Raw genomic sequence first — 23,781 nt, 5'->3', positions numbered from 1 at the left:
GTTAGTAGAGGACTTCAGTAACCAGTGTTAACCATGGCACCATTCAAAAGCATTTACTCAGCAAACATTTTGGCAGCAAATATATTGGATCAGAGTTGTAAGGTATTATCCACAGCAATCCTTCACTGATCCATTTTAAAAAAGTGTTTGCTTGCCAAGCAGTTTCTGCAAACATTCTCCTCTGCAGACCAGCTGGAACACATGTCCTTGTCATTAGGGGTGATGTCTAATTGCCCTAATCCATACAGCCAAGATCATTTTAATGAAAGGAACTTCTAAACTAATATCACAGTTATGGGACTGAGCCTGATCCCCTTTATATTGCTTTTCACCAGTAACTCCAATGAGTTTAGTGAAGTTACATCTGCTTTCCAACAGTGTGAGAACCAGGCTTTATGCATTTAACTTATAGCTGGACACAACTCCATAATGATTTTGCTATTTGCCTTCAAGGAGTTTTACATTGTCAGAGAAAATGCAGCTCTAAATGAAGATTTAGCCCAATTGTAGTTTTAAGACCCCGTCACCTTGATATCTAAGCAATGACACAGGGTGACAATGAAAATGAAAAAGCTGCACAGCAGACATTATGTGCTAAATTTAAAATCACAATCCCCATATTTGAATCCAAGGTGTCAAACCCTAGATCAGAGAGGTAGACTGAAGTAGACCAGATGGCCTAGCTTCTGGAAATAAGCAGATATGGTTGTTCCCTAGCTAACACTAAAATCTTGCATTATCAGCCAATCTCTGGTGTCAGTTGTTTAATTTTACCATTTTTCACTCTATGTTGCATATAATGTCTCTTTAGAAGCTTTTAAATAAGTTTCCCTTCTCCATTCTGCCCTTTGTTAATGTGCAACAATTGATAAATCCACATTCCCCCAAAGTTTTAACAGAAAGGTAATTAAACTTTTTTTTTCCATTTTCATAGTGACTGCTTCCTTGTTGATTAACTATTAATCGTATTTAAGTGTTGATTTATAACACACAACAAAAACACATCATTGCACAAATACTGAAATTAGGAGCATCTAGAAATGTCTAGTCTGTATTGATCTGAAGTCAAACTGATTCCTGCTTTATCCTTATGCCAACCCTCGGAGCCTCTGCCAGAATTGAAAGGGCTGATATAACAGATAAGTCTTAGGGTATGTCTTATTACAAGCTCTACAGCAGCACAGCTACAATACTGCAGCTATGCCTTTGTAGCGTAGATACTTGCTGCACCAATGGAAGGGAGTTTTCCGTCGCTATAGTAAATCCACCCCATCAAGAGACAGTAGCTAGGTCAACGAAAGAATCCTTGCTGACCCAGCTACTTGTACAGTGGGGATTAGGGTCAACCTAACTATGTCAAACAGGGCACAATATTTTTCATTGCCCTGAGCAATGTAGCTAGGTCAACCTAAGTTTTAGCTTTAGACCAAGTCGTACAGGGTGTCTTAACTTGTGTTCTTCAGCTAACTAGCTGCCTTTCCCAAATGTCCAACACTGCAAGACCTACGTAAAAAGTGTATGTTTAAAACTACAAAATCAGACTGAAACAGAGAGGTTTGATAGTTAAAGTATGTGGGCCAGATCCTTAGCTACTCTAAATCATTGCTCCATTGAGACAATTGGAATAAAACTTATTTTGAAACCCTGCACAGACCTCGTCATCTTAGGTTTAACCACTCAGAAATGTATTCTGGTAATGGTAGAGGCAAATGATTTTTACGGCTACTCTTCCGTTGGTGAAGTTTAAGCACCACCACATAAGAACATAAGGTTGGCCATATCAGGTCAGACCAATGGTCCACCTAGCCCAATATCCTGTCTTCCAACAGTGGCCAATGCCAGGTGCTTCAGAGGGAATTAACAGAACAGGCAATCATCAAGTGATCCATCCCCTGTTGTCCACTCCCAGCTTCTGGCAAACAGAAGCTCAGGACACCCACAGCATGGGGAGGCATTCCTGACCATCCGGGCTAATAGCCATTGATAGACCTATCCTCCATGAACTTATCTAATTCTTTTTTGTACCCGGTTACAGTTTTGGCCTTCACAACATCCCTTGGCAATGAGTTCCACAGATTGACTATGCATGTGAAGGGCTGTGCCTAAAGGCATAATCTAGCACTAAGTGGTGGGTCTCCAGAGATTTTTATTTCTCTGGTTTGTAAGAAGAGTTTTGCCAGCATGGAACTTTAAAATTAGCTGTTACATAAACTGCTATTTTGTGGATGGGTATCAAGGGACCAGATTCTCCTCCTGCAGGAGATGGGGATTTCCCTTTGATTTCAGAGGGAGACCCCTCACCTCACATCCTGAAGGGGTGAGAACTATGTCTGCTGTTGGTGGGATTTAGATGCGCAACTCCAGTTAACATTACTGGAAGTACTATATAGTATGTTAGCTCACTTAAAGCCCCCGTGTACATGTTGAGAAAGCAGGCACTTTGCATTCTGAATTTGAAAAGAGTTTAAAAGGGTACAATAAAAACCGTAAAATCCAGGAACCAAAATCATCACTGTGTCAGGAATGAGGACTTGCAGCTGCCCACTTCCCCGGCAGCCCATGAGCACAGTTGAGCTACAGCAGAGTCACTTGATTGACTGAGGAAGTCAGCAAGCCTGACGTTTAGCTGCACAGTGATAACGGATCTCTGGCTGCTCAATTCAAATGTCCACCATTGTGATCTCTTGTGCCTGCCCTGTTCCTGGCTGCTGACTCCAGCTCCAACCAGCTCTGACCACTAGGCAAGTTCCTGGTTTGTGACACAGTGATATCAGCACATCTAATTCAGTGGAGTTACCCCAGGGATGATTACTGGCTTTGCATAATATTAAATAAAATAATAATAATTAATAATACTTAGCTTTTATATAGTGTTTTGAAATAACAACTTTGAAATATATTTATATTCAGAACTTGACTTCACTATTTATATTGACTGCTTCCTTTTGGCATTTCTCTCACCTTGGGCAATACAAGCAATAAATCAGTTTCAGCTCTCCCCTCCTCCCCCCCCCGCCACCGCCCACTCCATAGTCTGTTTTACTTGCAGGATCCCAGAGCTGCAGTGCTTGCGTTAAAAACACCATAAGGGAATCTTTATTTGTTTTAAAACATCTGCTTCCATTTCATTTAAAGAAAAAAAATCATTGAAACAATTTGTTTGTTTTAGATTCTGTAAAAACTTGCTTTTTAGGAAATCTAAATGTTGTGACAAATTTAAGTTGACAGTATGCCCACACAGGGGGTGATGTTGGAAAAGAGAATAATATAAAAACACATTTCAAAACCATTTTTGGTGTTCGGACTGCTGATTGTACAGCTATTTATGCTTTTTCTTCTCTTTCCTAATACAACTTATCTGTGACCCTGCAGAGAAGTACTTGTTAACTGACAATCGTGATAATAGTGCAGTCCTGATAGCAGTGCACAACAAATGATTGTGGTGTTATTAATTGAGGACAACATTGCAAAATGAGGGAGATAAAAAGATAATATTTAGCAGGGACACCTGTTAAGAATGTGTAGGTTATTGTGACATGTCAAATGTGGGACTTGATCGCACATATAAAAACTAATTCTAAAAAATATAGAGGAGTTTTTGCCAATACAGCCTAACATGGCTACCACTCTGAAATCTAAAAAAAAAAATGTGATTCTAGAGAAATACCTTGCCAATGGCATAATAAGCAATAGGAGCCTAATCCAAAGTCCACTGAAGTCAATGGAAGGACTTCCATTGACTCTAATGGTAGTACTGGATTGAGTTCTAATAGTCTAGCACTACTTGAAACCCAGCCATTTGAGGTCATAAATCAATCCACCAAGTTAATGCAAATCAATGCAAAATTATTTTTCCAAGAATGTACCCATACTGCACAACCTTCCACCTCTGCTAGTCTAGGAGGAGGAGCTATGGCTAATAATATAATATAAATTTGCTAACATGGAATGTTTCATAAAAATTAGAGATGGAAAAGACCATCTAGTGCTGCCTACAGTATAGTCAGTAAAAATAAACTGAGAGAAAAACACATCTTTGATAGCTAAAATAGTAAGAGATTAATTCAAATACCAGAAATAAAACTGGGTATATGTTCTGTAAGTCTGATGTGTTGGAAAGTTTCCCTCAGTGTGCAAGTTACCCTTTGGCTTAGAATATTTACACGGACAATTAAAACTTCCACACTTTTAGCTCTGGGCCAAGCAAGGCTTTGCTGGATTCTGTCAGCTGCCAGATGAGCAGAGGCCCAGAACCTTCACAAATTTTACTTGCATCCTTTTGCATGAAAAGACTGCCAAAATTCACTGTCAGACAGTTGTAGTAAATCTCACAGCTGGAAAGGTATTTCCCATTGTTTAATAAGAAAAAGAATATCCAACTGAGTGTGTGTAGATAGGGAGAGGGGAAGAGAAAAAACAAACTGTTTCGAAGACTAGGCCTTTTTCAGCACTGAACATTTTGAGCCTCTGCACCAAAACACATTTGCAATTAATTAATATGTGAAGGGGAGCAAGCAATTCAGCAGCCATGACAGAGTGAATTACAGTTTACAGTCTGAGACATTCCATGACACAGCCAGTTTTATATATCAAGGGAACAAATCCATCGCATTAATTTCTCCCAGTCTGGATATGAATATATTTTATCATTAGTTTATAGATTCTTCTGTGTGGTTTTATGCTTTTTTCAATATCTAAATAAAATTCCTTTAGGAGCTTTTTTGGCTGACAGGACACCTCTTCCTTTGCACAGAGGACTTCCAAATTGGATTGTTAATGATATTTTCTTATTGCAACATCAAGTGCTAGCTAAAATTAGTCAGAAACACCTGTGATTTTTGCCTTCTTTCAGCATATTGGTATTTACGGTGCAGAAACGGATATATACACTGCAGAAGCAGTAATCCTGTAGTCCTGTAGAAAAAGAATAAAATGCAACTTTAAACCATGATTTGAGGACTTCAATAGCTCAGACATAGGTTAGAGGTTTGTTACAGGAATGGGTGGGTGAGATTCTGTAGCCTGCGTTTTGCAGGAGGTCAGACTAGACGATCATAATGGTCCCTTCTGACCTTAAAGTCTATGATTCTACAAATTGCAGAAAAGTCCCTTTTTTGGTCAAGCTAAGAATGTAATTGAAATGGGCAAACTCCTGAGAATAATGCATTCTCCAGTGAGCCAAAAGGAACAGAAAAAGATATTGGCTTTGTCTATACTTTCTTTTTTTAGCCCCAATCAATGGATGGGATTTCCACTGCTCCTCCAGCTCAGCAGTCAGTGAGGTGGTTCTTCTTGCCCTTATTTGGCAGAGCAATTCCCCAGGCAAGGCTCTATTTTCTCCCTAAACCTCGATCCAAGTTTCATTTAACATGCCTGTTAATGGTCCAGATTAGAGAATGGCCATGTAATATGAAATTGAGTTCTAGCCTTGGTAATGGATAGCATGAGTGTGCTATCATGGGTTAGTAAAGTCAGATTCTACCTTCATCTGAGCTGCTGAGTGACTGTGGGCAAGCCATTTCACTTCTCAGTACTTCGGTTTCTCCTCCCATGCTTTGTCTGTTGACTCAGTGTGTAAGTTCTTCGAGCTAGGGACTGCCCCGCACTATGTTTGTGTACAGTGCCTAGCACAATAGGTCAGGCCCTCTGGACATGATTTAATATAAATATAATAAGTAGAACCCATCATCCCACTTCAAATACAGAGAAATTCCAAAATGGCCTGTGTCACAGCTACTGAGCTAACTGCACCTCTGACCTCTCCAGGTCTCAAGCCATCACCTCTGTCATAAATATAAAGGGAAGGGTAACCACTTTTCTGTTTACAGAACTATAAAATCCCTCCTGGCCAGAGGCAAGACCCCTTCACCTGTAAAGAGTTAAGAAGCTAGGATAACCTCGCTGGCGCCTGACCAAAATGACCAATGAGGAGACAAGATACTTTCAAAGCTGGGGGTTGGGTGGAAACAAAGGGTCTGTCTGTGTGATGCTTTTGCCAGGACCAGGTCAGGAATGCTCTTCAGAACTTCTGTTAAGTTAGTAAGTAATCTAGCTAGAAATGCGTTAGATTTCCTTTTGTTAAATGGCTGGTAAAATAGGTTGTGCTGAATGGAATGAAGATTGCTGTTTTTGTGTCTTTTTGTAACTTAAGGTTTTGCCTAGAGGGATTCTCTATGTTTTGAATCTGATTACCCTGTAAGGTATTTACCATCCTGATTTTACAGAGGTGATTCTTTTACTTTTTCTTCTATTAAAATTCTTCTAAGATCCTGATTGCTTTTTCGTTGTTCTTAAGATTCAAGAGTTTGGATCTGTGTTCACCTATGCAAATTGGTGAGGATTTTTATCAAGCCTTCCCCAGGAAAGGGGGTGTTTGGGGGGGGGAAGATGTCTCCAAGTGGGCTCTTTCCCTGTTCTTTAACACGCTTGGGGGTGGCAGCATAGGGTTCAAGGACAAGGCAAAGTTTGTACCTTGAGGAACTTTTTAACCTAAGCTGGTAAGAATAAGCTTAGGGGGTCTTTCATGCAGGTCCCCACATCTGTATCCTAGAATTCAGAGTAGGGAAGGAACCTTGACAACCTCTCAGGGTGGAATCATGCAATTCTCCCACTCTCAGACTGGGCCTTGGGTTGTAATTCCCTGGTGCTAACTATGAATTCCTCTGCAGGCCTGACTTAGGTTCAGTACAAGCAGTGACCATTAGCATCCAGTGACCAAACAGTCTTCTTAAGGCAAATGTAAGAAAGATAACATTTGTTTTGTGCCCTAAGTAAAAAACTGCCTAGCTGTTTACCACTTTTCTTACGTTCTTTTAATTTTGGTTGCTTAACTAAAAAAAAACTAAATAAATAATTGAGAGTTGAATTTAGTTTTATAGTGTTTTATTAAATACCTTTAACAGCAACTAATAATACGGGGTATAAGATGACAAAAATACTATCAGACTATGATTTGGCTAATATAAACTAGGAAATTGGTTAATATAACCACTGATGTGTCAACAGAAGAGGTTTTAGAAAAAATTGATAAACTAAACTGTCATAAGTCACCAGGACCAGATGGTGTTTATCCAAGAGTTCTGAAGGAACTGTTACCTACAACTGAAATCAGCTTCTGTACCTGGAAGGTAACTAATATAACACAGATTTTTAAAAAGAGCTGCAGAGGAGATCCTGGCAATTACAGGACACCGAGTCTAACATTAGTACCAGGCAAATTGGTTGAAACTTTAGCGAAGAATAGAATGTAAAACAGATAGATTTCCCCAAAAATTCATGTTAGAGTCAACATAGCTTTTGTAAAGGGAAATCATGCATCACCACTCTATTGGAAATCTTTGAGGGAATCAACAAGCATGTGGATAAGGGTGATGCAGTCAATGTAGTGTATATGGATTTTCAGAAAGCCTTTGACAAGGCTCCCCAGGAAACTAAGTAGCTAGGATATAAGAGGAAACGTCTTCTCATGGATCAGTAACTGGTTGAAAGATAGAAAACAAAGAGTAGGAATAAATGGTCAATTTTCACAATGGAACAACAGTATCCACCAGGGATCTGTACTGGGACCTGTGCTGTTCAACATATTAATTAATGATCTAGAAATGAGGGTGAATAATGAAGTAGCAAAGTTTGCAGATGATATAAAATTACTCAAGATAGTTAAGTCAAGAGCAGAATGCTACAGAGGGACTCAAAAACTGGGTGACTGGGCAACAAAATGGCAGATGAAATTCAGTGTTGGTAAGTACAAAGTAATGCACATTGGAAAAAATAATCCCAACTGTACATACACAATGATGGGTGCTAAATTAGCTGTTACCACCCAAGAAAGATCTTGGAATCACTTGGAGTCTGCTCAATGTACTGCAGCGGTCAAAAAGACTATTAGTATGTTAGGGACTGTTAGGAAAGGGATAGATAATAAGACAGATGTTAGGGGCTTATTCCTTCACCCGCTCACTTCCCTGGTTCTTCTCGCATGAACAGAGAGCAACAAGAAAGTCCAAAGATGCAAACAATTCGATGCTTATTGGGGTGAACTTCCAGCAAGAAATGATTCCAATTTCCTTCGTTAGTGTCCCCCTCCCCAGCTCTGACACCACAGAACCTTGGCTGTGTCCCTGTTCCCACCCCCCCCTTAGCAAAACATGATTCCAATTTCCCCACCCCCGTTCCCATTCCCCCCCACAACACACACACACTTCCTGACTGACTGCAGACTATATAGTAAAACTTGAGTTCTGCTTAGCTATACCTTAACCAGTCATTTTCCTGAAATTTAACTAACCAATCCTAACATATTGTAACATGATAAGCCAACCAATTATATCCACCACCTTAATAAGTTTACACCCAGCAAAATTAATTATACAGCAGACAGGAACAATCACAGAACCAGACAGAGATTGTACAGACAAACAATAGGGAAATGGGACTACAGTGATAGAACAACAAAGAAATGAGGATTTCACATCCCAGCTATTGATAAGTGAACTCTTGCCAGACAGGATGCTATCAAACTAAGTTTCCTTTTAGATTTTCTAGGCACTTCCCTTTCTCTGGAGGCGATAGGCATTATCAGGACAGGATTGTATTCCTAACAGCCCAATAGCACCTTATTTCAATGTGACCAGTTTGGAATGTAAGGATGTGGCCATACGCTTCCCAGCATATGGCTCCCTCTGCTGTTTAGCCAAAGGCCTTAGCCTCGAAACAAGGCCTTGGACTGTCACAGTAAGAGAAGGCCCTTACACCAGCAGACCGTGATTTTGATTCTGTCTTTTATACCTCTATAACTAGCTAAATGATAAACATATACCTAAATTCTTAAAGTATAGGCCTTTGCAGACAGCCTGAATATCTATATCCTAACAGAAAATATCATAATGCCACTATATGAATCCATGATGCACCCATGCCTTGAATACTGTGGTCACCCCATCTCAAAAAGGATACAATAAAACTGGAACAGGTTCAGAGAAGGGCAAGAAAGATGATCAAGGGTACAGAATGGCTTCCATATAAAGAGAGACTAAAAAAATGGGCTGGTTATCTTAGAAAAGAGACCACTCAGAGGTCTATACATTCATGAATGGTTTGGAAAAAGTGAACAGAGAAGTGTTATTTACTCTTTTCCTCAATACTGAAACCAGTGGTCACCTCATAAAGTTAATAGGCAACAGGTTTCATATAAACAGGAGGAAATATTTTTCACAGAACATACAACTAACCTGTGGAATTCATTGCCCTGGGATGCTGTGATGGTCAAAAAGTATAACTGGGGTCAAAAAAGAACTGGATAAGTTCACGGACAATAGGTCCATCAATGGCTATTCACCAAGATGGTCAGCAACAGAACCTCAGGCTCAGCATGACTCTAAACCTGACTACCAGAAGCCAGAAGTAGAAGATGGGGTGGATCATTCCATAATTGCCCTGTTCTGTACATTCCCCTCGAAACTCTGGTACGGGCCACTTCTGAGACAGGATACTGCGTAAGGTGGACCATGGTCTGACCCAGAATGGAAGCTCTTATGTTCTTATTCAGGTTTTTAGAATCAAATCATGCAACCACAATAGAAAACAACACGTACTATCTTGGGAAGGTGATATTCTTTAGATTTTTGACTAAGAGTCCAGCATAGGCTCTCACTTGTGGCTATTGGTTATCAACTCCACTGTTGCTCACACAGAGGAAAAACATTCTAAAAATAGATTACAAGACAATTTGGTCAATTACTTACATGCCAATTCACCAAGATCTCCTTCCCAATGGATCTATGGTGGTCAACCCTTCTTACCTATTTCCCAATTAATTACGCTAATCCAAGGATCTAATACTCCTAACTATCTGACAAAATCCTACATTTACAACTGTATAGACTGAGTGCACTTCAGGGAATTTTTCCACTTGCTCTGTTTTCTGTCTGTATACACCTAGAACTTGGAAAAATTGAGTATGTATGATGCTCTGTTCAGGGCACCCAGAACTAAGAAATTGTGCTATGCTTCTGCCTCAGCAAGTGAGTTATATGTCAGCTCTCTGCCACACCAAACTGTCCACTTCACTAGCAAATTCCCTGAGACTCTGCCAGTCCAAACCTTGCCTTGCAGGTAACATACAGTGAACCCCATTTCCCAAGTTTCCCAGAGATGTATTTCTGTAGAGTCCAGCCTCTCTTACTGGTCACTCATAGAAATTATTAAGTTTGCTGCCTCCAAAGAGACAGTGCCCACACTAGCCTGTTAGTTTACTTGTTTCAGAGTAGCAGCCGTGTTAGTACTGTATCCGCAAAAAGAAAAGGAGTACTTGTGGCACCTTAGAGACTAACAAATTTATTTGAGCATTATTTAAGCTCAAATAAATTTGTTAGTCTCTAAGGTGCCACAAGTACTCCTTTTCTTTTCGTTTCCTTGAGGATTCGCACTTTACTTCAAAGTAACAGCCTTGGATAATTTATAGTAAGAATAAGGTTATTAATAAAGAACAAAGATTTAAGTGATACTAAGCAAGAGAAAGAGAGACAGGTATGGTTACAAACAAAACAAAAACATGCTTTCTAGTGATAACAACTTAATTTTAGCACCTTACAATCATTGCATCAGCAGTTTTCACCAGTTTATATAGGATGCTTTACATGACACCTTTTAGATATTATTTTACATATTATGACAACAGTGGGTCAGGCTTAATATGAGTTACAATATGGTAGGCCCTCTGCCAGTTGGCACGAAGGAACTCTTAAGGCCACAGTATGGCAGATGAATGCAGAGTGTTTTATAAACTTAGTTAACATAAACTGTTCAGTTTCAAATTTATTGTCAGCAGGTCATAGGTGGTCAGGAGTAGTGGTCAGAGCAGGAGTCAGACCTATTGGTCGGAGTCTAAATGCCAGAGCCAATGGTCAAGACAGAGTTGGAGTCAGGAATCAGAGCCGAGGGTCAGGACCAAATGCCAGAGTCAGTATTGCCAACTTAAAGAGCTCAAAAATCATGAGTCAGATCACAAAAAAATCATAAGATTTTAAAAATAGATAATATTGTGTCTTTTAGCTCAGTTTCTTGATTTTTGAACTTCCCCTGCCTATTCCCAGGGTGTGTGCATGTGACAATTAGTGTTGCCCATTCTCCCACATGTACTGGATAAGGTGATTTTGGCTCCTGCTGCAGAAGCTCTCACTCCCAGTAGTTAATCCTGCCCACTAGTCCTCCCCATCAGTTCTGTCCCCACACAATCCCCCTCAATTCCACTCTCCTTATTCAGTCACCCAGCCCCATCACCATCATCCCATCAATTCAGACTCCCTACCCCATTGACCTCCACGACCCTCAGTTCACTCTCCCAGTACTCACCGCACCTGCTCAGAACCACCAATAAAGACCCCCCCACACACCTTCCTCACTTCAGACCCCTGGGCCATAGTTCAACCCTGCCAGACTCACCTCTGCTCCTCTTAGGGTTCTTCAACTTTCCCAGGCCTGGGGTGGGGGCTGCAGTTGGGTCCCCTCTCCCATTTCCCAGGCTGGCAGGGGAACCCCAGCCCCCTGGGGCTGACAGCGATTTCTAAGTAAAATTAAGCTTGACACATGATCTGGGTATAGAACTCAAATCCAGACATTTGAAAGTTATATCCCCAGATCATGAGTCAGGCTTAATTTTACTACAAAAAATCAAATCTCTCGTGATTAATTTGCGAGAATTGGCATGTCTGCAAAGTGAAGAGTTGAGGCAGAGTCACAGTCAGGAGTCAGAGCTGAGGGTCAAAACCAGATTACCAGGAGTCAGGGAAGGCAGGAGATGGGCTGGTTCTGAGGCAGGAGCCAGGGTAGATCAGGGTGGGAACAAGACTGGGTGCAGGGCAGGATCTGGGGTGGAGGAGCAAAGCCGGAGAAGGGCTTGTAGAGATAAGTACAGGGAGGCAAAGTTCATGGTGTGGATGTTGAGCAGCGAGCAAGCTACTACTGCTGCTAGGTTTAATTTAAAACAAAACAAAAAACAAACAAACCACCACCAACAAAAAAACCCACCCACAAAGGCCTGCTGGTTTCCTTGGCCAATCAGGCAGGGCTGTCCATCAGGGAGCTTAGCTTGTTCATTAGAGCATCAGAAGTACGGAGGGCTTTCCTTCCGATAGCTACTTTACAGCAATCTTAATTGGGACCTGTTACAAAACAAAGACACATACTGTAACTTTGTGACAATCTTAAAAGCACATGCACAAGCATATAGACTTCCTTACTACGTATGTACCCAATTTCAAGGTCAAGTCAATTGACTGATTTGGGTCATCATCCAAGATGGAAAGTGTGTATGTTTTCCTTAACAATTTTGCGCAGTAGTCAGCTTTCAGCTCAGTTACTGTTCACAGCAGGAGTTGACAGTGAACGCAGATGGGGTGAAGGATGGACATGTCTATATTCCTTTCCCAGGGCACTAGCAGGCACCCAAATTGCAGGTAAATAGAAAGCAACTATTAACAGTGCCTATCCAAGATAGATACTGGATATCTCCAGGAGGACTCCCAGGTGGCCAGCCTAGGACCTTAGTCTTCTCCCTTCCAGGTGTCTTCAGTTTTCAGGAAGTGATGTGCTGAAGGAAATGGGCCCTTTTGTCCCATTTCTGCTGGGTGGCCCAACGTTCTTCTTGGGAAGTGCTGGCTTGGATCAACTAGATGGTGACCCATACTTCTTCTGAAGATTCAAAATGTCAAGCCATAATCTTTGATGGTCTTTAAACTTGTTTTAACAGTCCATTGTACAAAGCAAATTTACGTCTAGAACTGTTGTTCTCTAGCAGGCTGGAGAATTTCTGTTCTCCTTGTTTTAACAACAGTGGGACCTTAGTATATATGGCTGTGCATTATTAACCTTTCGCAGAGCTGAAGAAGAGCTCTGGTTAGCTTGAAATCTTGTACCTTTCACCAACAGAAGTTGATCATATAAAAGATATCACCTCATCCACCTTCTCTCTCATTATTAACCAAACAGGTACATTTCTGATTATTCCACTTTGTGGTCACCACACTATTTGGTTTTCATTCCTTTTATTGACTGCCTCTTTCAGCAGAGGTGTATGTCATTAATTTGACAGCATAGGCATGCTTGATTCTCTAGGCACGCCAACATTAGCCTTACTTCTTCACTTGATCACTTAAACTAAAAGAAAAATCAGTATGAATGCAACCCCTTTCTTTCCTAACTGGATTGTCCATGAGGTAAACCCTGTTATTTGAATTTACAATATGTTGCCCAAAGTTGTATCACTTTAGTCAACTTCTCTTTACACCTATAGCTTAATTGACTCAACAATTGTTGAGTCAATCTGGTTCCTTATTTTCCCACTACTGAATCTGGCAACACAAATATTAAAATACTATATTTGATTTTGAGTTAGGACAGAGTGCTGAGAGAATAAAAGCTCAAATTCTATCTTTTCTAGAAAGCCTGGATGCACTCATCATTTGGGGGCCTAAACAAAAGTATTGTTTATTTAGAAACAGAGCATTTCAAGATTTTAAAACAAACATATTATATGCACGTCTAGCTTAGCAAATCATCTTCCACGTGGTGATCCTGTCAGGGTCTGGGTGTCACTCACACACTACAGGTTTCAGAGTGGTAGCCATGTTAGTCTGTATCAGCAAAAAGAATGATGAGTACTTGTGGCACCTTAGAGACTAACTGAAAAAATGGGGGTTGCATTGTATGGCAACCCCCATTTTTTTCATGTTTTCTGTGTATGTATGTATATATCTTCCTACTGTATTTTCCACTGCATGCATCTGATGAAGTGGGTTTTAGCCCACGAAAGCTTATGCCCAAATAAATTTTTTAGTCTCTAACGTGCCACAAGTACTCCTCACAAACTACAGTTCACTCTTTGAGCATTTAAAGACACACTACTTGAAGCAGTCTTGTGATCAGCCCCCCACCCCCACCCCCTCCATACAAAAGGACTAAGTTGGAGACAGGATGTAGGATCTTCAAAGCCAATTGCTTTCCTATTTTCTTTCCAGTATGTACTAGGATATTCTCATCTTGAAGCTATTGTCTTCTTCCTGGTGATAACCGCTATTGAATTAATGTGATACAGGCATACAGTAAATATTCCACTAACTTAGTCTCTCTCAATAAGTAGGTTTCATACAGCATTAAATTATTACATTACAGCTCCACCTCCACCAGTATCTACTAGCTGCTTTCTTCTTTTTCCTCCCTCCAATGGTTACATTTATTGATTGATTTGTGGAGCCTTTTTTGACATAGTTTTGTAATCATAGTACTTATTACCATGGCATATAATTAACTCATGAATTCTAAGCAATATACCTAGTTAAGATAACAGGGTGCTTCATTCTTCCATACTTTTTATTTTCCCCCTTGATAGTAAAATATTCTTCCTCTCAGTTCTTATGAACAGTTTCCAAGTTATCAATCTTATTATGCAGCACATTTAAATTACAGAAAGTGTGCGCTCATGAAATCCTTTGTAAAAAAACCAACAGCATTTCGTGTAAATTCACATAAGGCCATATATTACTCTGGATCTTCATTTGCAGCTGCCATTGCTCTTAGTGGGAACTGCAAATGTGGATTCAATATATTTCCTTTTGGGACTAATGTTAATACTTTTATTTAACAACCCCTCTGAGTCATCTCATTTCCTTCAAATCCTGTCCTTTCACCCTGATCTAAACACAATAAGCCTGCTCTTCCTTTTTTGCTGCACATAATTTCAGCACATAATTTTCTCTGCTCTGTATGCATGAATTTTACTGTTTCCAGAGCATGGATTTTACTAATCTTGATGTACTTCGTGATGTGTAAAATTCGCTTTTGTTTTACCTGCTCCAGAAAGTGACTGTAGCAGTAGTTAAGATGTAATTGAGGTTAAGAGCTTAGCAGGATTCCAAAAAGGATTGGACATTTATATGAATAATAAAAACATCCAGAGTATGGATTTTTAACAATTACACAGAAGTTTTGTAAGGGATATAAATCCTCTTGCTTCCGGGCATAAACCGACCTCTAACTACTGGAGGCTAGGAAGGAGCTGTCATAAATATAAAGGGAAGGGTAAACACCTTTAAAATCCCTCCTGGCCAGAGGAAAAACCCGTTCACCTGTAAAGGGTTAAGAAGCTAGAATAACCTCGCTGGCACCTGACCAAAATGACCAATGAGGAGACAAGTTACTTTCAAAGCTGCTGCGGGGGGGAGGGAAACAAAGGGTCTGTCTGTCTGTGTGATGCTTTTGCCGGGAACAGAAAAGGAATGGAGTCTTAGAACTTAGTAAGTAATCTAGCTAGATATGCGTTAGATTCTGTTTTGTTTAAATGGCTGATAAAATAGCTGTGCTGAATGGAATGGATATTCCTGGTTTTGTGTCTTTTTGTAACTTAAGGTTTTGCCCAGAGGGATTCTCTATGTTTTGAATCTGATTACCCTGTAAGGTATTTACCATCCTGATTTTACAGAGGTGATTCTTTTACTTTTTCTTTTATTAAAATTCTTATTTTAAGAACCTGATTGCTTTTTCATTGTTCTTAAGATTCAAGGGTTTGGGTCTGTGTTCACCTATGCAAATTGGTGAGGATTTTTATCAAGCCTTCCCCAGGAAAGGGAGTGTAGGGTTTGGGGAGGATTTTGGGGGGAAAGACGTTTCCAAGCGGGCTCTTTCCCGGTTATATATCTGTTAGACACTTGCTGGTGGCAGCAATAAAGTCCAAGGGAAACAGGGAAAATAGTTGTACCTTGGGGAAGTTTTAACCTAAGCTGGTAAAAATAAGCTTAGGGGGTTTTCATGCAGGTCCCCACATCTGTACCCTAGAGTTCAGAGTGGGGAAGGAACCTTGACAGGAGCTTTGCTTGGGGGCAAGGTATTCCACAACTGCCTGCTGAAGTGTTTCTTGTAGCTTCCTCTCAAACAGCTGGTAACAACCACTGCTGGTGATAGGATACTGGACCAAATGAACCACTGATCTGATCCAGATAGTGATTCCTACATTCCTGTCACTTCCATTCTTATTAATGGCTCAGCGCAAACACAGCAAACATTGTCTACAAATATTCACATTTTTAAACATGTTTGCCTTGACTGTGTTCACCCTCTTTTGTGTTCTCTTTCCATAAATCTTCATGCAATTGAATTCTAGAATGGATCCTCAGGAAAATACTTGTGGAAAACAAGTTCATAAGCAATGATGCCAGAAACATGATAATAAGAATTACACTCAGCCAACCAGGGAACACAAACAATTCTGTGTAAGCCATGTAACCAAACATAACTAACCAACAAAACCTGAATTTTAGATTTCTCAATTTGAATAGCAAGTAAAAGAGTGAATGAAGTTTGCAAAAGAAAGTGTTGAATCATTTTTAATATCACCAACATTTATCATGATATCAGACATCATGGGCCAGATGGAGAGCCCCTTACTAACAATTACTGACAATGAACTCAATCAAATCACTTACTATAAGGTAAGGCTCACCCTGAGCAAGGGTATCATAATCTCATCCTCTTTGATGAGAACAAGAGGGGGAATTTATCTAGTACACAATGGATAGTTTATTATTTGCTCAGCTCTGCTTCTCAAGAGTGTAGAATGGTTCCTTTTGACAAGAGCTGTGCACTAGGTTTTGTTTCCAATTTCTGTTGCAATTGTTTTTTGTCTCCTCGGAGTGGAATAGTGAGGTCTGTAGCCCTATTTTCTAATGCCCCTTCTGCCCCTCTCTTTATCTGTTAATTCAGGCTTTAATTTCCTTATATTTTGTTTATGTGCCCAGAATTTTTTCTGAATAAGAACTTTATTGGACCAATTCCAGTCATTAATGGGGGTCTCTCAGGAATCTTTCATACTTTGTTCTTACACCATCTACAATCAGGATTAAGTTTTGTATTTGGTAAAGTGTATGAAAACTTAGGCTTTTGAATGAAAAAAAAATCATATTGTTACCTCTATGAGAAGAAAAGGAAGAGGTGGAAATCTTAGCTTTAGTTATTAAGAAACCCAAAGGAAAATAAGACTGCAAATCCATTCAGCGTAAATACTCAAATTTGTATGTTCATTCAAAACTTATTGAGAATCCACCAAAGTCCAAAACAATCAAAATTTCCAGTAAGGCTGGAATCCCACTGGATATTTTTCCTCAGAGAGGTCTTACAGCAAAGTAGATTGAACACATGCAAACGATTAACAACAGCGACCTGCCAAGAGTATCCACAGAGCCGTGTTCCAAAAAGGAGAGCAGAGAGGATAGAAAAGCTAGAAAACAGGCTGTGAAAGAAGAGTGAAAGGAAGGCAGAGTGGAGAAGAGAGCCAACAAATTAACTGTCAAGTTGGAGAAACAAAGGTGGGAAAAGAGCAGCTCAGTAGGAGACAAAAACATTCAAAGCTGGCTAAACCTGTCAAAATAGAACAGCTAAAAGAAAAGAAGAATCTTTTCCTATAATGGACACTTCCCCACATTGTGTTATTCTGGGATCTTGGGAAAAGAAAACAGGTTTTTTAAAAAAAAATTCTCTCTTTCTTTCTTTATTTGCTGTGTTATGCACAGGAGTTCATTAGAACACAGGATACCCAGACATTGTTAGCTCTGTTAAAGTTAAAGGAGCTCTGTCAGCTTGTGTCAGCTGAAAATCTGGCCCATGGTGTTTGAATTGTTCTATAACCAGATCCAGTAACAGACTTTCTTTTTCTAATGGTAAAAATGAGCTGAATTGAAATCACTGTGATTACACATTAAAATTTACATAATTTGTGTCCCCTCCACCCCCCAAACCTAAACAGTTGCCAGGGTGCAGTGGTTATTGTGCTGCATCAGGTAAGTTTGGTTCTATTCCCACCACTGACCTAATGGGCCTCAATTCATCTCCCTGTGCCTCGTTTCTCTATCTTTAGAAAATTGTGCATAATGACACTTACTAAAATGCTTTACAAAAGAAGATATCTATGGATGAAAAGCATATCAGAGCTAAGTATTATTATTCTTAAAAATAGAGATAATACAAAATGCTGCATCTTTTCCTTGAAAATGTTTGAACTAAATTTTTTGTTTGTTTCATTCATAGTTATTCACAGACTTTTTCCCCTCTCACGGATCAGGTATTTTTTTTTAAGTGTAAAAAATTAACAGAGGGTTGTTTTTGTTGACAAAATAGAAAATTTTGACCAAAACAAATCTTCATATTGAAAAGTCATTTTTCATTAAAAAATGGTTTCCGTGAACTCTCTTGATCAGCTCTATTTATTAATCAGGAACATAGTACTTACTGGACTACTTGATAACTCTCCAGCTTCTTTGCATCCATTCCATCTTTCCACATGGACTGAGAAAAGGATATGTGGAACCCCAATGAGATTTATTCTATGTCCCTGCAAAACATCCCTGCTTGTACTGTAGCTTAGACTAGTGTGCTTCATATCCAAATGTATATACTATGCCATTGCAGTGCTCTGAGAACCTACCTCAAAGTGACCAGCAAAAGGCCTTGGAAAAATGTGAATGTTGTCACCTAGTCTAGTCTACAGAGATATAAAGGGAGGATTGTGTTAACCTAACTTGAGTGAGCTCGCTTAACCGAAAGAGGGGGGAAAAAGCACCTTCCCTTCCCCCACACCCTAAGTAGACAATCTTAGAAAAAACATTATGATCTAGATCCTCAGTTGGTGTAAACTGGTATAACTCCAGTGAAGACAATGGATCTGTGTCAATTTCATGCCACCTGAGCATCTGGTCCTATATATTCATATGACTAAAACAAAATTGTTCCAACATAAAACTCCTTTGGGTCTCCCAGTACATCTTTCTTCTATGGCTCTGTAGTGTACAGGATTCTGGTAATATCCCTTTAAACAGTTTGAGTGACTAAGGCTAGATCTTCAAGGGGACTTAGACACTTAACTGCCACTTTAAATCTAAAATTTAGATAATCAAAACCCTGCTCAGTTGCTGCCTAACTTTTCAGGTGCCTAAATTTTCACTGGTAAAGTTCCTTAACACCTAAAAATCTACCAGTGACCATGTGCACTGCCTAGGCACCCAGGCATCTAAACCCCACCAGAATCTTCAAACTAGACATTGCCCTTACTATTTCTCCTGTGGGGCTCTCTCAGTAACCACTTACCAGGTTGGGCCAGAGGAGGAGGTGATGATTTTCCCTTATAACTTTTTAGCCCGGGAGTACCAGATCTCATCCAGGATGCGAGAGACTCTGTTTCAGTTCCCCCCTCAGCCTAGTGGCAAGACTGGATTTGAACATGGGTCTCTCCCCTCCCAAAAGAGTGTTGGAGAGGGAGTGAGAATGACTAAATAGTCCAGTGCATATTTATTTATACCAGGTAGAACAACTTCAGGAGGAAAGATATATCATGACCAGGCTTAGGTGGTCAGGGCTGGTGTCCGAGTTCAAGTGCTGAAACCAGGGGTCAAGACCAGAGTCTGAGTCCAAGCACCACACAATAGGTCAAAAAACAGGGTTGGAGTCCAAGTACTGAAACCAGGGGGTCAGGATCAGAGTTGGGGTTCAAGGGCAGAAGCTGGGGGTCTAAGTAAGGGTTGAAGTCTGGGATCAAGCAGAGTCTGGCTGGGGAGGTCACCTAGTTGCATGGATACTTCTTGGAACATCTCTTGGGCTTAAATAGGGTGCCTGGGCCAATCGGGGCCATGAGGGAAGTTTCAGTTCTAGCCTTATGAGGTAGTACCTCTTATGGTGATTTTCTATACAGGTCCTATGTGATAACACATATGGCCCTGTCACAGCTGCTGGGTAGCAGTGTGGAGGCATTGGCCACTCTTCAGGCCCAGAGTTCTGTTCTCCACAGAACCTCACAAAGTTGAGAGCAACCTACCCCAGAATATCACATAACTTAATGGTTAGGACATGCTCCTGGGACAGGGGGACAACCAAATACTAGAAGTGTCAGGCCCATCTTGGGCCTATCATGATCATTGCTCCAGCATTTTGTTTTGGTTTCCTCAGCACCCTCAGTATCATGGGGTTTGGAGGTGGAGTCAGTACTGCTGACATCTCTCTTGCCTGTGGAACTGAGGTCTTGGTGACTAGTGGTCTAGCCAGCCCCATCTTCCATCTGTCCAGCAAGGGTGACTCCAGTACTAGGCCTACAGCTAAATTATTTGGTACCATATATGCTGTAGGTGTCAATAGGAATGACACCAAGAAAATTGGTGCTGAGGGGTTGGGCCTGGATGAAGGCATTCCACAGGTTTAGTGGGTACCCAAGAACACGTTTCACAGTCAGTAATTCCAGGATGTCAGAGAGACCTTTGTCAAACCATTGGCTGTCCTTTGACTTCTGAGCCCAAGATGAGTCAAACACATTCTGATTCATTTTGTAACTTGGTAGGCACTAAAGACGTTGACCTGTCTCATCTCATCTCTGGTGCTGTGTTCTTGCTACCCCTCTCTAAGATCATAGATGCTAGAATAGAGACAAGTGATTGAAGCCTCTTGGTCAATGTAGCACAGGAGCTGAGGGTGGAATCTTGGCTCACCGGGGTGCTGATGAAGAGGGACTGACCAGAGGACAAAGATCTAGCTATGTCCTTCCTTTCAGGGTCCACAGAGGATTGCACAGAGTGCTCCATGAGGAAGAATTTTAGGTGGGCCTCACTATCTATTTGTTTAGCTCACCCTGATGACAGAGTCTTGGCAGCAGAAGGTACCTTGAAAATGTGGGGCTATTGCCAAATATGGAAGATTGTCCACTCTTGTAGCATTTTTTCCCCATACTGACTATCAACTTCAACCTACTTGCACAAGGGGTGTTTATACCACATAACTAGCTACCTAAGTCAGAAATAGAAACAAGCACCATGAATCATTTTGAGAAGGGAAGGGACAATTTCTTTTCTTTTTTAACTCAAAGAGTGCAACTACCAGCTGAAGTTTGCATGCTGCAATACTTATTAACTTGAAGTATTGTGCCGGCTTGAGAGAAACAAACTCAGGGCTCGTGTACACTTAAAATGTAACTGTACCGCTGTAGCACTTCAGTGTAGACACACCTATGCTGACAGAAGGGGTTCTCCCATCGGCACTGGTAATCCAACTCCCCAAGATGTAGTAGCTAGGTTGACAGAAGAATTCTTCTGTTGACCTAGCGCTGTCTATATCGGGGTTAAATTAGATTAACTACATTACTCAGGGGTGTGGAGTTTTCACACAGCTGAAGACATAGCTGGATTGCCCTAGTGTTTTAGTCTAGGCCAGGCCTCAGTAACAGTAAAAACCTGGAGGGTTTATAAGGGACAAGCCACTCTTCTCTGTTTAACATCCATCTAATTAATTTGAAGACAGACATAATGTGCAGAGTTAGCTTTTATAAATATAGAAGCCCTCAAGATATTGGGTCAAATTTCAACCCTGGTGTAAATAAGTGCAATCACATGGTCTTGCACCCACAAGTGCTCACACAGTTATTGATTATTCCAACAAATGACAAAATCTCAGATGCATTTGTTAGCAGAGAAAACAGATTACAGATCTGGATTAAGTTCAGACTAGAATTCAGAGTTCAGATTTGACGCATTAAGGGAGCTGGGATTTGGTTTGGCTGCAGATCCTACAGTATGAAAATCTTGTGAACGCTTTGCATGAGATTTTAAGCAGAAATCTCATGCAATCTCCTGAGAATGACTGTTATGAGATTGTGACTGCATCTCAACAGCAAATGAAAACAGGCCCTTTTGGTTTGGTTTGGTATCTGACTGGAAATCAAAAGGCAGCAGGTGAGTTTGAATCAAAGGAATTTGAATCTAACTCTCCCCTCTTAAAGGATCAAATGGAAATGGATTGGAGCTTCTTGTTTTCACCCATCTCTTCTCTCAAAAAGTGATCTCCCTGACTTTTGGATCCCAAATTCATTTAAGTGAGAACCAACTCTCAGAATATTAGACATTACATACATTCTATCATATCATTAATCATCACTTCTCTCCTCCCCACTTACATACTTATTCATCATATGTTCCTGACTTTATAGAGACAGCTGTTCTCTCATAGATTAACTTTAGATCATTTGGCTGCTAATGCCAGCTGGCAATCCAGTACAGCTGTAACCCTGGCCTGATAACTCTCTAATAAAGCCATGCCACAGTGGTTACTAAAAGGAAAACAAATAGTCTTTGTCCAGCCAAAGTCTGGCAGGGGAGCAGATTCACTTCTGGTTCAATAGCAGTTTCTTTGACTGTAGCCCTCCCTCAGTCACTCCTTTGATTTTTTTCACACTTAGTCAACGTGCCTAAATAGCTGAGGGCAGTAAGTGACCTACGGTCCTGCATACTACAGCTGCACCTTATCTGAAACAAAGGAAAGATTAACAATGAGTGCATAAGCTCTGCTAAAAGAATTCTTAGAGTACATCAGTGGCTAAGTCATTATGCAAGGTAGCCTATCTCCCCTTGTTTTTTTCCTACAACCCCCCCCCCCCCAAGACGTTCTGGTTAAACTTGGATTATTGCTGTGCACATTGTAAGATGAGCTATTGCCAGCAGGAGAGTGAGTTTGTGTGTGTGGTTTTTGGAGGGGGGTGTGTGTGGGGGGGGTGGTGGTGGTGGTGGTGAGAAAACCTGGATTAGTGCTGGAAATGACCCACCTTGATTATCATGCGCATTATAAAGAGAGGTTTCAAAGAGGGATGGGCTATTACCAGCAGGAGAGTGAGTTTGTATGTGTGTCTGGGGGGGGGGGGGGGGGAAGGGTGAGAAAACCTGGATTTGTGCTGGAAATGGCCCTCCTTGATGATCACTTTAGATAAGCTGTTACCAGCAGGACAGTGGAGTGGGAGGAAGTTTTGTTTCATGGTCTCTGTGTGTATATAATTTCTTCTGCAGTTTCCACAATATGCTATGCATCCGATGAAGTGAGCTGTAGCTCACGAAAGCTCATGCTCAAATAAACTGGTTAGTCTCTAAGGTGCCACAAGTACTCCTTTTCTTTTTTCTTTTTACGAATACAGACTAACACGGCTGTTACTCTGAAACCATCCTTAATTTGATTCACTGATTCTTTTTATATGCACATACACATTCAATTTAAAAGCCTGGTACTGCAAGGAATGCCTGGCATTTCTGCCATCAGTGCTCATGTACATTACATGAGTTTATGGCATTTTTAGAAGTCCACCACATCTGAGTACAGACGAGTTCTCACCTAACATCACTACCCTAACTGCTCACATAGTCAGGGACATGGGGACTTATCTGATCAAGCACAAGGCTCTTGCTGAGTGCCTAGCTAACTTTCTTCATGGCAATGTTCAAGACATGGGGTTCTTGCTGACACAAAGGGGCACCATATATTCTAATCAAGGGACAAAATACATTTTATAAGCCCAATTACACAGAAGAAAGTAGTGCCACCCTTTCCACAAACATGGAGGGCTGTGCTGGCTGGGGAACTGATGCAGTTCTGCTGCACAGGAAGAGGGTTCAGGGGGCTGGAAGCCACACACACACACACAGAGGTTTGGCAATCACCTGCATGTGGAGTGCATCATGACTATTGTGGGTGGGGCAAGGTGGGCCAAGCGGAGGGGTAGGTAGAGCAGCTCTGTTGTCATTCACCTGGACAATATCCCTACTGAAGGGGTGTGCGGCAAATACCTATAGCGAACTTGCATTTCAGCTAACTTGCAGTCTCTCACTCTGTCAGGGGCTAGGACCCTGCATAGAAATGAAGCATTATTTCTCCTGACTCAGCCTAGCAGTCAGGTCAAATAGGGTTTGCGTGCATCTCTAAGGCAGAAGAAAAAACCCC

Source organism: Natator depressus, chromosome 3 (assembly GCF_965152275.1).
Source record: "Natator depressus isolate rNatDep1 chromosome 3, rNatDep2.hap1, whole genome shotgun sequence".
Taxonomy (NCBI): domain Eukaryota; kingdom Metazoa; phylum Chordata; order Testudines; family Cheloniidae; genus Natator; species Natator depressus.
Note: the sequence above shows the minus strand (reverse complement) of the source record.